The sequence below is a fragment of the Jatropha curcas genome, chromosome 1 (genome assembly GCF_041381405.1).
Source record: "Jatropha curcas cultivar XTBG-Jc1 chromosome 1, XTBG_Jcur_1.0, whole genome shotgun sequence".
Lineage (NCBI taxonomy): Eukaryota > Viridiplantae > Streptophyta > Magnoliopsida > Malpighiales > Euphorbiaceae > Jatropha > Jatropha curcas.
Genome location: NC_143151.1, coordinates 31,241,288 through 31,257,766, shown reverse-complemented (window position 1 = coordinate 31,257,766; position 16,479 = coordinate 31,241,288). Strand labels below are relative to the sequence as shown.

General features: G+C 35.9%; 2 pseudogenes; both read right to left on the bottom strand.

Moving 5' to 3' along the window:
* LOC149499382 (putative disease resistance protein At4g10780 pseudogene) lies at positions 1–3,233 on the bottom strand (annotated as a pseudogene).
* Positions 3,234–6,334: 3,101 nt separating this feature from the next.
* LOC149499381 (putative disease resistance protein At1g61300) lies at positions 6,335–14,389 on the bottom strand (annotated as a pseudogene).
* Positions 14,390–16,479: the final 2,090 nt, after the last annotated feature.

Genomic DNA, 16,479 nt, shown 5'->3' with positions numbered 1-16,479 from the left:
TCAGTTCTGGTAAATTAGACAATTCAAGAACTTGGAGTTTTGAAAATAGGTTCATATTTTCACTTCCAACTTGAACCTCACTTAACTTTTCAGCGCTTACAATTTCTTCCATATGCTCATTGGATCTCACTATCAAAATTTCCAAATTTGGGATCAGAACAACCCATGTCAGCTCTCGCAGTCTGAAGTTTTGCAATACAATCACTTCCCGGAGGCTATTGAAGCATACTGGAGCTGAGACCATTGAGTTGCTGATAGTATGATGATGTGTAGAACTCTCACCAAGCATAACATCCACGACCAACTCTTCTAAATTAGGATTACCAAATATGTTCAGGATCTCTAGGTGCCTCAATTTTGCTAATGAAGAAACACTAAGAGATCGATGAACTTGGAACCATGCAAGCTGTAGAGATCGAGTACATTTGAGTAATGTCTGGGTGCTGGAAAACAACTGAAGCGCAGAAACACTTCTTATTGTGAGGCTTAATTCATTCAAATTTTCCAGAGACTGTAGCTTCTTTATTAGCAAATTGCCTTCACCCAATACGTTATCTGCCAAGTTTTTGTTGTACAAATAACTACCAGCTTGGTACATTTTCAAAGTTTGCAATGATGATGACAAACTAGATATGACTTCCATTGGAATACTTTCTAGGAAGCCATTACGCTCCAAGTTCAAATATTTCAGCTTTTGCAATAACTTCAACTCAACTGGTAACCGTGTTATCTTTGTTCTACGCAGATTAAGATATTGCAATGAGGCTAATTTTGAAATTCCCTCAGGCAAATTCTTTATACGTGTCTCTGATAGATCAAGAACTGTGAGCGACTTCATATTCTGGAAGAAATCACCACTAATCTCCTGCAAAAACCTATTATGACCAAGGAATAAAGTCGAAAGATCCCCGCATCTAGGAACTTCTCGGATAATTTTAAAGGAGTTTGCCATCAACGACATTCTTTTTGATCCTTCCCATTCTTTGACCGCTGGAAATTTTGTTAATTGGGCACCCACTTGCACGAAAAATTTCTCCTTGTCTTTCTCATATTTACATGCTATCCACAAAGCCATGTCACGAATCACATCATGCATTTTTACATATTTTCCATTTTCTTCCAATAGGCATACTCGAACAAGTGAACCAATTATAGTATATCCTTCATTTCGAGCACAAAAATTCTCAGAAATCCAATAATGTACCAAATCATCCTTGAGAATTTTGAAGTCCTCCGGGAATAAGGAACAGTATAAGAAGCAAGATTTAACTTTATCACTGTGTAGGCTATCATAACTAAACTTCAAATTGCAAATACGTCAACCTCCATATCTTGAAACACCTCATCTTCCATTCCTTGTAAACTTGAGGCATAACTTCTTAAGACCTCGAGAGCATGTTCCCATTCTTGGAGTGCATCTTTGCCGGCCATGGCATGGCCAATTGTGATGAGTGCCAGTGGCAATCCACCACACTCCTCAACAACATCTTCAGCTAGAGGAAGGATATTCGGAGGAATATTCCCAACTTTCTCCTGGAATAAGGTCCAAGATTCTCTTTGATTCAGAGGCTTCACTTTCATCATTTTTTCGGCTTCCATTTGCCTGCATATTTTGTAGGAACGCGTTGTGAATACTATCCTTGACCCATGTTGTCTTTTTGGCAGAGGAACACCTATGTCTTTGAGATCAACCTTCTGCCATACGTCATCCAAAAATAACACAAACTTCTTTCTGCTCAATATATAAAATATATCTTCTGCTTTCTCACTGGGGTTTTTTTTTGCCCACATCTCATCAAAAAAGCCAATCTTTTTCCAAATATCTTCTTGAATCTTGTCAGGTTTCAAATCTTTTGACACCACCACCCAAATCACAACATCAAAATTATGGGTTGTACTAGCAAACCTGTTGTTGATTTGGTTTAAGAGAGTAGTTTTGCCAACACCCCCCATACCATATATGCCAACAGTGCCCAGTTGTTCATCTTGTGTGAGCCATCTCCAAATATCATCTAACATCGTTTCCGTGCCAAATGTTGGTTTATCATTCCTTTCAACTACTGGGTCTGGAAGTACTCTCTCAACCACCTCTTTGAATTCTCCTTTGGCTCTTAGAGAAACTGCTTCTCCTAACACTTTGGCCACCTTTCGCACAAATTCGTAGCTGGAAAGGTCTTTGCGACGCAATTTCTCAATTTCTTGTGGACCATTTCTTATCATCTCCTCCGCTCCAGTCACTATTGCTTCCAGCATCGAGAGCCACAGTTGAACTTGTGGCATCCGCTTCTTTTGTGGCCCTTCCTCCAAGGTGATCCTCATCATCACTCCCTTCTTTAAAGCCTTTAATTCTTCCACTATAGACTCCAAAGCTCGAAGATCAACTTGAAGCTGACTTATGTAATCTGTTTCTGCAGGTATCCTTCTAACCAATTCTTTGAAAACTCCTTTGGCTTTTACAACAGCTACATCTTCTAATTTTTTGGCAACCCTTCCGACAAACATGTAGTTAGAAATATCTCCACAATTCAACTTCCGAATTTCTTTTGGGCCATCTCCTATGAGCTCATCTGCTTCAGTTATGGTCGATTCTGCCATTGAAAGCCACAAGCGAACTTGTTGCAGCATCATCTTTTCCGGCCCTTCCTCCAACGCTACATTCTGCACGACGTCCTCCTTTAATGCGTATAATTCTTGTTTTGCAGTCTTCAATGCTTCAAGATTAGCTTGAAGTTGATTTGCTGGTTCTGCCATAACCACTTCTTTGAAATCTCCTTCATTCATCAAAGTAGTCACTTTTTTTAGACTTCTTGCAACACTTCTCCCAAATGTGTAGCTGGATTTGCAGTTCTTGGAGCAACAACCTGCTAAACACAACTTCTGTCTCGCTTGTGTAGCTTTGCTTAGCAACTGGTTAATTTCAATTATGGCATTATCCACCCTTGAAAGCCATCCTCCGACTCGATCTATCTGCACCATTTCTGGTCTTTCTTGATTGATGCTCATCCGCATGACATCATTCCTTAGCTCTCTTAATTGATTTCTTGCAGTCTCCAATGCCTGAAGATTATCCTCAAGCTGGCATATATACAGCCATTGTCCAGCAATGAAATCCCAGCAACGGCCAGTTAAATCACCACATTGGATCTTAAGAACGTTACCCATAGCTTGCTTGTAAAAAATTAGACGGGAAAGAAATCTATCCAAAGAAAGATGTAGTGATTAATGAAGGAACAAGAACTTAGGCTGAAGGCATAGTTCAAAAATGATCAAGATATAATTGTTTTCTTGTGGAATTTTAAAAGGCTACTTGAAGCTAATACTAACTGTTTAACCATTGCCTCAACTTGCATTCTCAAAGTTGACTTCTTGTGGGTATTGACTCGGTCATTGAGTGGGGAACCGTTGCTCTATGAAATGTTAATGTTTAATGTAATAAGCAAGTAGTTGTTTTTTAATTAACGTTTCTAATAGCTTTGTTCAGTTTAATGAATATTGGAAGTTGGTTGGCTACTTAATCCATGATGGAGACTTTGCAATTAAAACAATTTTTAAGAGTAGAGTGCTCTTTCTTGTTATTAAGTTGAACAGCAATTATTGTTCAATTATTGGATTCTGTTTCACATGAGTAGCTTTAGATATACAAGTCTTTTTTTGATTATTATTTTTAGATATGTAAATCATTTAACTAGTGTTTATATATTAGCATTAGAACCTAATTGTGGATTTTAAATTTAAGGGTTAAAAGATTGAAATTGTGTGAAGATGTCATGTTCATATATACTTAGTAAAATAGTATTTGGGATTTTAGAATTTGAGAGAGGGAAATGAATTTTTTTTTTTTTTTGAATTAATATATATGTGATAAAATTTTCTTTAGTTAAGGAAAAATGTATATAATATGAAGGGAGAGGGAACGATTGAAGTTGTAATTTCCTAATAAAATAAAATAAGAAGACTTTTGTTCTAATTAAAAAAAAAACAGAAAAATAAATATTATCGATTAGAATACAAGTTGTCTGGAGACTGGACATAAAATACAAAATACAACACGACATGAACATGAAGTAAGATAATTTAAAAAAAAAAAAAAAAAAGGACAGCACGCTATAACACTTTGTAATAAAAAAATCTAAATTTATATTTATTCATTTTTGCTCTCTCATTTGTCTGTGGTAAGACAAGGCAGTATGTATGGTTTGCACCACCGTCAAGTAAATGGTAAGAATTGACAACCCAAAAGTTACCATTGTCCATGGCGCCCCAAAATATACTCGAATCAGCTCCTTCGTCCAAACCTCGAATGGGTTCATGTCATCCAAGTAGTTCTGAATATCCCACCGGGCATTATTATAAATGTGAGGATTTGGAACTATGTTTTTAGCCATTTCACTAAAAATGTTAAAAACCTCTTCATGCTTCGACAGTAAATTAACCAGTATTGCTTTAGAAATCAATTTTCCGACGTCTTCTACATCTGCAATCAGAGAATTAACCAAGCATACGAAAGACATTACCTCAAGTTCATTTTCTAAACCTGGACACATTTCATAGGCTACTAGGTTTGATAATTTAACCACTGTTGTCTCTTACATTACATTCCATTCCATTTTCTCCATTGTAGAAAATTTGATATAGATTTATTCATTTTCCAACTCTTTGTATTTCAATTGGTGTATAATTTTCTATTAAGATGGATATAACTACTGCTGTATATATACTCTGAATCATTTGTATTAATCTGAGATCTGAGATCAACTTTGAACCAACCAAATTTGATATCAGATAAAAGTCATATGATCAAAAGAAATGTTTGAACATCGCTTTGACAGAGGTTGAGGTTTATGATCGAAAGAAAGAAATTTAATTCTGTCTTTTTTATTAATCAACTGATGAATTTAATTCTTTATTAATCAACTGATGAATTTTTATCCCATCCAGGTGGAAATGGATTGTCTGGATCTAGTTACTCACGTTAATCGGGCACAATGGATTAGAGCAGGTCCTTCGGTTTTACTGCGTGTTGCTGACTTGTTGCATCTTCGCTCTTCTTCCATTCATCACATATATCGTGAAGGAAATCAAGCCGCATATTTTTTTGCCACTCGTCAAAGGCTCCACCATACTTCTCTTTCTTTTACCTCTTTTAATTCTTTGCCTCATTTTATTAAAGGTATTGTATTATTGGAGGCTACGGGACTACATATTTGAGATATAAATAAAAGCATCATTTTCTTCCAAAAAAAAAACATATATATATATATATATATATATATATATATATATATATATATATATATATATATATATATATATATATATATATATAAGTCTAATGTATTTGATAACATAATTGAGTGACTGAAGCTGTGAAATAGTGATTAATATTGTACAGGTCTTTTGTACAGTAGAATGGAATATTGTAAAGACCTTCCTGAGTGTATTTGATGAAGTGGGCGCTGCAAAATATCAATACTTCTTGAACCCCCGAGGGAGCTCAAGCTGTAAATGCAACAATCTGATGCTATTTGTTACTTTTTCCCCTTTAACTATCGTTTGTTTACTGAGACACAGGGGGTAAATAGAAAAAAAGAGAAGAAAAGTGAGAAGAAAGGAGAAAGATGGACATACTTGGGAGAAAAAAATTTGAGAAATGAAATGACAATTCAATCCGCATTACATCAGCTGCATATTTATATCACATCTCAATAACTGCCATGTAAGCAATAAACTCACAAATCAAAATCAGATACAATTACAATCAAGTCCAATCAATTCAAGCTCAATTACAACATTACAATCGACTCCTAACAATTTATCACAAAAAAAAAAAAGTGAAAAAAGAAAAGGTTTCATTCAAAGCAGAAACAACTCAAACAAAAAAAAAAAAAAATCGGAACGGTCCGATCCTTTTTTGCACAAGTTTACTCCTTCCTTTGCCTTGGAACCTTGATCACATCGAAATCATTCCACGATTTTGATGGCCTACCTCTGTAAATTGCTAGGCAAGAAATTGCATTGGCAGCGTCAGACTCAATGACAATATTCAAAATTTTCCAGTATCAACAACATTAAGGAAATTGTATGACAAATTTGCTTCAGTAAATCAAAATTATAACTCAGTAATTATAAATTTAGGCTAAATTACAAGCATGAAATTTCCATGACATGTCTATTTATAATGTAGAATTCAGGTTTTACTTCTGTTGTCTGTTATCCTCAACATGCATCAATTAGCTTCATACGTAATTTTCATGCGAAAAATAACAAATCTCCTTATAAAGAAAAATCTGGTTACCTGTAGAAAGGCAGTTTCCATTAGATTTGTTCTTGTGCGTCAGTCACCACCTTGAATCCTTTGCACTGCTGATATATTCTCCAGCTTTGGGCATTTATCTACTCGTAGTCTTTCTAGACGTGGAAAGGACAGTGCATTCCTATATATGCATTTCAGTTCTGGTAATTCAAACAATTCAAGAACTTGGAGTTTTGAAAATATGTTCACATTTTCACTCCCAACTTGAACTTCACTTAATTTTTCAGCACTAACAATTTCTTCTATATGATCATTCCATTTGACTAGCAAAATTTCCAAATTCGGGACTAGAACGAGCCATGTCAGCTCTCGCAATCTGAAGTTTTTCGATACAGTCACTTCTCGGAGGCTATTGAAGCATTCTTGGGTTGGGATCTGATGGTTTAGAAGAGCAGAAAATTAAGGAAGAGAAGGAAATTCTGCAGAAAAAGAAAAAGCTGCAGATTTTGTGAGTGTGAAGAAACAATTAATTTCTTATTAATTCCATTACAGTATAATGTAAACATTTATAGTAGAGCTAGTCTAAAGTTTGTTCACCAACCTTCCATAAGTCAAGGAAGGTTGTTCACCAAACCTACCTAAAAGCAAGGTAGTTCACCTACCTCTTGATTTCAACAAAATACAACAAAATCTAAATGACTTTAACAAAATACCTCCAAAAATTGTCAACAACACTTGCATCAATAGCTGTAGCTGTAACTTTAACACTCCTCCTTGATGCAAGAGTTGAGACAAACACCAAGTCTATTCCTAAGAAATTCAAATCTTGGTTTTGCAATGCCTTGGTGAAAGTATCTGTTGTTTGGTCTTCAGAATTGCAATGAATAATCTGAATTTCATTTTCCTTTTCAGCTTCACGAATTGCATGATACTTGATTTTGATATGCTTGGTTTTTCCATGGAAGATTGGATTTTTAACCATAGCAACAGCTGATTTGTTGTCACAAAGTATTTTAGTTGGATTTTCTTGCTGAAAATTCAGATCAACTAATACATTTCTCAACCATATAGCTTGGTTTACAGCAGCAGATGCTGCAACATACTCTGCTTCTGCAGTTGATTGAGTAACTGAAGCTTGCTTTCTTGTTCCCCCAGCAAATGACAGCAGAACCAAGTGAAAAACAAAAACCAGTAGTGCTCTTCATATCGTCCAATGAACCAGCCCAATCACTGTCTGAGAACCCCAACAACTTCACACCATTTAATCTTCTATAAAACAAACCAAATTCAGCAGTTCCTCGCACATATCTCAGAACTCGTTTGGCTGCTGTAAGATGGTTTTCAGTTGGAGAATTCATGAATCTCGACAGTAAATTTGTTGCAAACATGATATCTGGTCTTGTTACAGATAAATACAGCAAAGAACCAACCATGCTCCTATAAGTTGAAGCATCTATAGAGTGAGAACCATCATCCTTTTGCAATTTTATTCCATGGGCTGTAGGTGTACTCACTGGTTTGCATTTGCTAAGTTCAAACCTTTTAAGCAGCTCCCAAGCAAATTTCTTTTGTGAAATAAAAATCCTTTGCTCATCTTGAGCAATTTCAATCCCAAGGAAATAGCACATTAAGCCAAGATCATTCATCTCAAAAACCTGCTGCATCTTCAATCTGAATTCTTGAATTAATTGTAAATTGTTACCTGTGACAAGTAGATCGTCAACATACACAGAAACGATAAGCACATCACTTCCCTGTTGAGTTATGTAAAGTGTTGCCTCATTCAAGCTTCGTTTAAAACCCAAATTCAGCAAGTAATGATCAATCTTGGCATACCAGGCCCTTGGGGCCTGTTTTAAACCATAGAGTGCTTTCTTCAACAAACACACTCTATTGCTTCCATCATTAAAACCTTCAGGCTGCTCAATATACACTTCTTCCTTCAAAGAACCATTTAAGAAAGCTGATTTCACATCCAATTGAAAGACTTGCCAACCTTCACTTGCTGCTAGTGCCAAAATCAATTTGATAGTGTCAAATCTTGCAACTGGTGCAAAGGTTTCTGTAAAATCAACCCCTTGCTGTTGAGCGTAGCCTTTAACAACATATCTTGCTTTGTGCTTATTGATGGAGCCATCAGAATTTAATTTCAATTTGAATACCCATTTAGTTCCAATTACATGCTTATTCAATGGTCTAGGAACTAAAATCCATGTTTCGTTCTTCATAATCATCTTCAACTCCTCCTCCATGGCAGCTCTCCACTCAGGCAATTTTAAGGCTTCATCCACCTGAGTTGGTTCAAGTGAGACAACATTACATCTGCTGTAAATTTCCTCTAGGGATCTAGTTCCTCTAATTGCATAATCATCTTCATTTGATTCTTCTTCATTGTCAACTGGTAGTTCTTGCTCTTGCTGAAAATCAAGAATTGATTTAGAATTTTCTGGTTCCATTTTACTCCAATCCCATTCACCTTTCTCATCGAATTTGACACTCCTGCTGACATACACCTGTTTAGTAACAGGATTCAAAATTCTGTAGGCTTTGGATTCACTGTTGTAGCCTACTAAAATTCCTTTTTCAGCTCGTTGATCCAATTTCCCTCTTTTTGCATTTGGAATAAATGAATAACATATGCTTCCAAAGATTTTGAGATGACCAACCGATAGTGTAACTCCAAACCAACTTTCGAAAGGAGTTTTTCCATCAATAACTTTGGTTGGAAGCCGATTTTGAAGATATACAGCAGTGTTTACAGCTTCAGCCCAAAGAACTTTGGGTAGATTTTTCTCAAACAAGAGACATCTCGCCATATTCATCACAGATCGATTCTTTCTTTCACTTACACCATTTTGTTGAGGTGTGTAAGCTACTGTTAATTGATGGTGAATGCCAGTTTCTTGCAAATATTGCTTGAATTGATTGGATGTAAATTCAGCCCTATTATCAGATCTTAAAATCTTGATTGGGGAGCTAGCTTGATTCTCTACCATTGATTTAAACTTCAAGAACATTTTGAAAACTTCAGATTTGAATTGGAGGAAATATACCCAGCAGAATCTGGTGTAGTCATCAATAAACAATAGAAAATACTTGCTGTCATTGTAAGATGAGACACTCATAGGGCCACACACATCAGTGTGTATTAATTCAAGTTTCATAGAAGCTCTCCATGCTTGATCAGATGGAAATGGTGTTTGGCTGAGTTTGCCTAACTGACATATTTCACATATACTGCTGTCTTCTTCAACTATAGATGGCAAATCAGCAACTAACTTCTTGGATTGTAGCAATTTTAATGAATTGAGATTGGTGTGACCAAGTCTCTTATGCCACAAATCAGATTCTTCTTTATGACTCAAGCAAGATTCTTCTTTGAAGTCTCTTAAATTTAGAGGAAAGCTTCTCCGTTTCATTTTGACAGCAAATAACTTTGAGCCAGAAGGATCACTTATTTCACAAGTTTTATCTTTAAATAGCAAACTGTAATTCTTATCCAGCAATTGACCAACCGAAAACAAGCTTTGATTTAGTTCTGGTACGTAAAGAACATCGGAAACAAGCTTTGTACCTGAAGGAGTTTGTATAATCACATCTCCTTTGCCTTTGACATCAACAAGCCTACCATCTCCAAGTCTGACTTTTGAAGAATAGGTTGTATCCAAGCTATCGAAATTCACCAAGTTTGGTGTCATGTGGTTAGTGCAGCCACTATCAACAAGCCATGCTTCTTTAGCTTCAATTGAGACACCACATTTTTCAATTTCATTTACTGCAAATAGTTGTTCTTCATACTTTTCAGAATTTTCGGTGACTTGTGCATGATGATGGGCTTGTGTTTGCTGATTCTGGTTTGTAGAACAAACTTTCTCGGTGTGACCAAATTGCTTACACACCTTACATTGAGCTCCAGGTCTGAACCAGCAGTAGTTCTCAGTGTGGTTTGTTTTTTTGCAATGTGGACAAGGTGGAAATCTGTCCTTCCCCCAATTTTTTCTGAAATTCTTCTTCATTTTTGGTTTTCTGTCAGTTTGCTGGCCTCTTGAACCTCCTTCTTGCATTTTTGTTTTATGAGTCACAACAAGAGCCTTCTCTCCAATGGTTTCTTCTTCCCTATAGGCTTTTCTTTGTTCTACAGCTTGTAGAGCATTTGAAAGCACATTCAAGGATATTTGTGACATGTCCCAAGTTTCTTCAAGAGAAGAAATCTTGGCTTCAAATTTTTCAGGGAGAGTCACCATAACTTTCTCCACAATTCTCTTCTCTTCTAACTCTTCTCCCAACAATCGAATTTGGTTTACAATTTTTATAACTCTATCAACATAATCTTTCACCTTTTCATTTTCAACATTTCAAATTCTTTTCTTAAATTGAATATCTGCATCTGTCTAGTTTTTTCAGATCCATGATACTCAATTTTTAACTTCTCCCAAGCTTCATGTGCTGTCTCACATGTCATAATCTTGGTGAAGATAGGATCTGCAACAGCTGCATGGATATAGGACAGAGCTTTTGGAGCCTTAGCAACCTCTTCTTCATGTTGTCTAATCTGCTGAAGGGTTGGATTTTGATTAAGAGGTGGAGGTACTCTGTTTTCCTCCACATACTACCATAATGCAAGCCCCTTGAAATAAGCTCTCATCTTCACAGCCCAAACATGATAGTTTTCCCCATTAAAATGAGGTGGTGAAAGAGACATGCTGCTGGAAGCCATTTGAGGAAAAGCAAATAAACAGAAAAACTTCACAAATTCTGGTTTATTTGGTGGCTTTCTCTATGACTTTCACTCAAACACACACACAGCCCTTTGAGATCAAGGTTGCTCTGATACCACTTGATGGTTTAGAAGAGCAGAAAATTAAGGAAGAGAAGGAAATTCTGCAGAAAAAGAAAAAGCTGCAGATTTTGTGAGTGTGAAGAAACAATTAATTTCTTATTAATTCCATTACAGTATAATGTAAACATTTATAGTAGAGCTAGTCTAAAGTTTGTTCACCAACCTTCCATAAGTTAAGGAAGGTTGTTCACCAAACCTACCTAAAAGCAAAGTAGTTCACCTACCTCTTGATTTCAACAAAATACAACAAAATCTAAATGACTTTAACAAAATACCTCCAAAAATTGTCAACAACACTTGCATCAATAGCTGTAGCTGTAACTTTAACAGGATCATCGAGTTGCTGAGACCTGTAGTTGCATGATGATGCATTCTGCTCTCATACAGCAGATCATCGACAACCATCTCTTCTAAGTTAGGATTACCAAATATTTCTATGGTCTCTAGATGCCTCATATTTGCTAATGAGGAAATATTAAGAGATTTTGTACCTTCAAACCATACAAGTATCAGAGACCGAGCACAGTTGAATAATTCGTGGATGCTGAGAAACAACTGAAGCATAGAGATACTTCTTATTGTGAGGCTTAGTTCATTCAAATTTACAAGACACTGGAGCTCCTCTATTAGCATATTGCCTTCACCCAATAAGTTATTTACCGAGTTTTCATAAATACGATTACCGGTTCTGAGCATTCTCAAAATTTGCAGTGAAGATGACAGACTAGGTATGACTCCCCTTGGAATAAACTTTAGCAACCCATTACGCTCCAAGTTCAAATATTTCAGCTTTTGCAATAACTTCAACTCAACTGGTAACCGTGTTAATTGTGTATTACGCAGATTAAGATATTGCAATGAGGTTAATTTTGAAATTCCCACAGGCAAATTCTCTATACGTGTCTCTGATAGATTAAGAACTTTGAGCGAATTCATATACTGGAAGAAATCACCACTGATCTCCTCCAAAAACCAATTATGACCAAGGAACAAAGTCGAAAGATCCCCGCATTTAGGAACTTCTGGGATACTTTTAAAGGAGTTTGCCATCAACGACATTCTTTTTGATCCTTCCCATTCTTTGACCGCTGGAAATTTTGTTAATTGGGCACCCACTTGCACGAAAAATTTCTCCTTGTCTTTTTCATATTTACATGCTATCCACAAAGCCATGTCGCGAATCACATCGTGCATTTTTACATATTTTCCATTTTCTTCCAATAGGCATGCTCGAACAAGGGAACCAATTATTTCATATCCTTCATTTCGAGCACAAAAATTCTCAGAAAGCCAATAATGTACCAAATCATCCTTGAGAATTTCGAAGTCCTCCGGGAATAAGGAACAGTATAAGAAGCAAGATTTATCTTTATCACCGCGTAGACTATCATAACTAAACTTCAAAATTGCAAATACTTCAACCTCCATATCTTGAAACACCTCATCTTCCATTCCGTGTAAACTTGAGGCATAACTTCTTAAGACCTCGAGAGCATGTTCCCATTCCTGGAGTGCATCTTTGCCGGCCATGGCATGGCCAATTGTGATGAGTGCCAGTGGCAATCCACCACACTCCTCAACAACATCTTCAGCTAGAGGAAGGATATTCGGAGGAATATCCCCAACTTTCTCCTGGAATAAGGTCCACGATTCTCTTGGATTCAGAGGCTTCACTTTCATCATTTTTTTGGCTTCCATTTGCCTGCATGTTTTGTAGGAACGCGTCGTGAATACTATCCTTGACCCATGTTGTCTTTTTGGCAGAGGAACCCCTATGTCTTTTAGATCAACCTTCTTCCATACGTCATCCAAAAATAATACAAACTTCTTTCTGCTCAATATATAAAATATATCTTCTGCTTTCTCACTGGGGTTTTTTTTTGCCCACGTCTCATCAAAAAAGCCAATCTTTTTCCAAATATCTTCTCGAATCTTTTCAGGTTTCAAATCTTTTGAAACCACCACCCAAATCGCAACATCAAAATTATGGGTTGTACTAGCAAACTTGTTGTTGAATTGGTTTAAGAGAGTAGTTTTGCCAACACCCCCCATACCATATATGCCAACAGTGCCCAGTAGTTCATCTTGTGTGAGCCATCTCCAAACATCATCTAACATCGTTTCCGTGCCAAATGTTGGTTCATCATTCCTTTCAACTACTGGGTCTGGAAGTACCCTCTCGACCACTTCTTTGAATTCTCCTTTGGCTCTTAGAGCAACTGCTTCTTCTAACACTTGGGCCACCTTTCCCACAAATTCATAGCTGGAAAGGTCTTTACGCCGCAATTTCTCAATTTCTTGTGGACCATTTCTTATCATCTCCGATCCGCTCCAGTCACTATTGCTTCCAGCATCGAGAGCCACAGTTGAACTTGTGGCATCCGCTTCTTTTGTGGCCCTTCCTCCGAGGTGATCCTCATCATCACTCCCTCCTTTAAAGCCTTTAATTCTTTCATTATAGACTCCAAAGCTCGAAGATCAACTTGAAGCCGACTTATGTAATCTGGTTTTGCAGGTATCCTTCTGACCAATTCTTTGAAAACTCCTTTGGCCTTTACAACAGCTACATCTTCTAATTTTTTGGCGACCCTTCCGACAAACCTGTAGTTGGAAATATCTCCATGACTCAGTTTTTGAATTTCTGGTGGACCATCTCGTATGAGCTCATCTGCTTCAGTTATGTTCGATTCTGCCATTGAAAGCCACAAGCGAACTTGTGGCAGCAACATCTTTTCTGGCCCTTCCTCCAAGGCTACATTCTGCGTGACATCCTCCTTTAAAGCGTATAATTCCTCTCTTGCAGTGCTCAGTGCTTCAAGATTAGCTTGAAGTTGATTTGCTGGTTCTGCCATAACAACTTCTTTAAAATCTCCTTCATTCATCAAAGTAGTCACTGTTTTCAGACTTCTTGCAACACTTCTCCCAAATGTGTAGCTGGATTTGCAGTTCTTGGAGCAACAGCCTGCTACACATAACTACTGTCTTTCTTGTATAGCTTTGCTTAGCAGCTGATTAATTTTAACTATGGCAGCATCCACCCTCGAGAGCCATCCTCCAACTCGATCCATCTGCGCCATTTTTGGTCTTTCCTGATTGACGTTCAACCGCATCACATCAGTCCTTAGGTCTCTTAATTGATCTCTTGTAGTCTCCAATGCCTCAAGATTATCTTCAAGCTTGTATATATACCGCCAATGTCCAGCAATGCAATCCCAGCAACGGCCAGCCAAAGCATCACCGCATTGAATCTTAAAGACATTACCCATAGCCTGCTTGTGAAAAATTGGACAGGAAAGAAATCTATCCAAAGAAAGATGAAGGGATTAATGAAGGAACAAGAACTTAGGCTGAAGGCATAGTTCAAAGTGATGTATATACAAATACAATTGTTTTCCTGTGGAAGTTTAAAAGGCTGTTGGTGTTTTCTAGCAATGGAGAAGATGAAATGAAGAGAGAATATTTGGGTTTCTTTACTTCTTATAAAACTGCAGTACGTACACAAATATATAGATGAGACCTCAGCTACTCGGGGACCTGAGAAACAAGATTTAAAATCAAAGTTGGTACCAAAACTAGAGCAAAACATGATTACACATCAGCATGTTCTAAAAGCTATAATATAAAAATATAAAATATAAAATGTGGTGAACCGGAGTGCATAGCAACTGTAGCAATTCAACATCAGCTAATACTAATTTTTCTATCTAATTGTTTCATAGTCAATTAACATGAAATAAAGCTGTCATCAAATGCATAAATTGTTTTAGTCTAGTGCAACCATGAGTTGTTTTAGTCTAGTGCAACCATGAGTTGTCTACTACTAAGGGAGAATCAGATATAAACGAATTATTTCATTTGAAACTAATAATTAAGCTTTTTTTTTAAAAAAAAATTGAAAATAAAGATACTAATTATTACTATTAATAAATAAAATAATGAAAACTTAATCTATAAGTTGCATTTTAAACCCAGATCAGCATATCAAGTGAAAAAACTTGGATGAAGAACATCATCAAGCAAATCAGAGTATTATTTATTTTACTATTAAAGTTTGATGTTATTTCTTCTAGAATTACTCTTTATTTTTTACTTATTACTTGGTTGGATGGTAAATATTTCCTTTTAGATATATCAAAGTATCAGACCATTATTCATCTTATATTTAATATTATTATTTGTAAATAATAAATAATGTAGTATTTAAAAATAAAACTAGAATTTTTTTTTTTTATTTTACTTCTAAAATGCTTTTCATTTAAGATATACAGAATATTTCTTTCACACATGGGTCATATAATGACTAAGTGGACACTTTGCAATATAGAAAAGAAATGACACTTGCAATTAATTAAAACAATTCTCAATTCTTGGATTCTGTTTCGAATGGGTAATCTTTTTTTTTTTTTTTTTTTATTCCTATTGTTTTTAGATATATAAGTCTTTTTTTTACTATTATTTTTGGAGGTGGTATTACAACAACCTACTTGTGGATTATAAAATTAAGGGGAAGTCGATATCATGTTTATATAATAAATAACCTAGCTTTGGGATTTTTTTTTCCCTTAATATTCAAATTTCACGAATATAATCTAGTACAAAAGAAAGATTATAGTAAAATTGTTTCACAAGAAAAATTTCAAGTCTGCGGTTATTCCATTGTCCTCAAATGAAAAATTATCTAAATATATGATGATGGAAAATATGTTGAAGCATCTCTTTGTAAAGTCTAATTAGTAGCTTGCTTTGTTTGATTGCTATAAGGCCTATTATATGTTAATGTCTTTCAGCGAGTTTACTTTCAAGATTCAGGAATTCTCCTAATGAATTTCATCTGGAAGTGGTCAAGAATGTCTTAATATACATCAAAAGTAAAACTGATCTTAGTGTTTGGTATTTTAAAATCTCAATTATAAAGCTTGAAGAGCACTTTAGGTTACTTGTTCTTTTTTGGCTCATATCCTTTTTGCTAGAATTCAAAGAAACAAGAAATGCTCGCTTAGTCTAAAGTGAAGCCAGAGTATGTTGCAGTGTTGCTGCTATAAATCAAGCTCTATGACCTGAAAAAAATTTACAAGACCTGATGATGGAGCAAATAGAGCCTATTATCCTAAATTGTGATAACAAATCTGTCATAACCATAGCTCACAACCTAATCTACATGGAAGAACAAAGGGCATCAAGGTAAAATATCATTCCGTTAGAGAAGCTGAAAGAAATCAAGCTTGTACATTGCAATTCTAAAATTCAGTTAGTAGATGTTGGGATGTGATGTGACATATGCTGCTATGAGCCTTGTACACCAACTTGTGAAAGAGCTTAATTTAGCATGAACAATGGAGACAAATTTCCTTAATTATAGGAGAGTTGGTAATGACTTAGAGTACAG